Consider the following 556-nt stretch of genomic DNA (forward strand, 5'->3'; position numbering starts at 1 on the left):
CCAATCAGGACAGGTCATCACCCAGTTCTGGAACCTCGCACGACAGAGCGCCACCTCAAACCTCTTCAACGTGGCTAACCCGGGAGGCAACATCGAGGTGGGCGCCACTCTGGGCGCCGGCTACATCGTGCGCACGCCCCTCTCGGCCGGTCCTCAGGTGCCGCCCACGACCCGCCTCGTCTCGGTCAACTGCGTGGGAGGGCCTTCGCCCACCATCGTGGCCACTCCGCAGCCCTCGGCCTCGCCCACCATCGTGGCCTCCCCGCAGCCCTCGGCCTCGCCCGCGGCCGGGTGCAACGCCGCGGTGAGCATCGTGGCCCGCTCGGCGGCGGCCGGCGGCAGCTGGACCACGGGACCCAACCAGTTCTTCCAGATCTTCGACATCACCATCACCAACACCGGCCAGCGCCCGCTCAACGGCGGCGTGCTCACCTTTGGCCTCCCCGTGGCCGGCTCCACCATCACCCAGTGGTGGGAACTCAACCGACAGGGCAACACCAACGTCTTCAACGTGGCCTTCAACTTCGGCCCACTACTGGTGGGCGCCAGCCAGGGC

This window comes from Acanthamoeba castellanii, assembly GCF_000313135.1.
Source record: "Acanthamoeba castellanii str. Neff unplaced genomic scaffold scf7180000084744, whole genome shotgun sequence".
Taxonomy (NCBI): domain Eukaryota; phylum Discosea; order Longamoebia; family Acanthamoebidae; genus Acanthamoeba; species Acanthamoeba castellanii.